At 63.9% G+C, this 299-nt stretch overlaps 1 protein-coding gene across 1 annotated transcript in view; it reads right to left on the bottom strand.

The window, feature by feature from the left end:
• Positions 1-299, bottom strand: part of PXDN (peroxidasin) — a gene marked incomplete at its 3' end in the record, with an annotated part of 59,151 nt that overhangs the window by 31,824 nt on the left and 27,028 nt on the right.

Below are 299 nucleotides of genomic sequence, written 5' to 3'. Positions count from 1 at the left end.
GCATGACACCAGCCGCGTTCACCAGGCCCGGTGGCTGCTCAGCTCACGGTCTGCCTTTCATACGTGAGAAACAATGACGCTGCTCTGGAGGAGCCGAAAAATTCATTTTAGCACCAAAACCGGGGCTGACATGACAAGACCGGCCTGGACTCCTCGGGATCAGGAGGAGACCGCCCTGCAAGCCGGTGCGGTTCTGCGTTTCCGTGGCGACCGGTGAGGCATCAGGTGGGGACCCAGCTGGCACCCATGAGATCACCGCCCGGGGCCCTGGGCAGAGCTCTCAGCCCCGCCCCCGCGCT

This window comes from Myotis brandtii, unplaced genomic scaffold (genome assembly GCF_000412655.1).
Source record: "Myotis brandtii unplaced genomic scaffold, ASM41265v1 scaffold247, whole genome shotgun sequence".
NCBI lineage: Eukaryota > Metazoa > Chordata > Mammalia > Chiroptera > Vespertilionidae > Myotis > Myotis brandtii.
The sequence above is the reverse complement of the archived record's forward strand: the minus strand, read 5'-3'. Positions and strand labels throughout refer to the sequence as shown.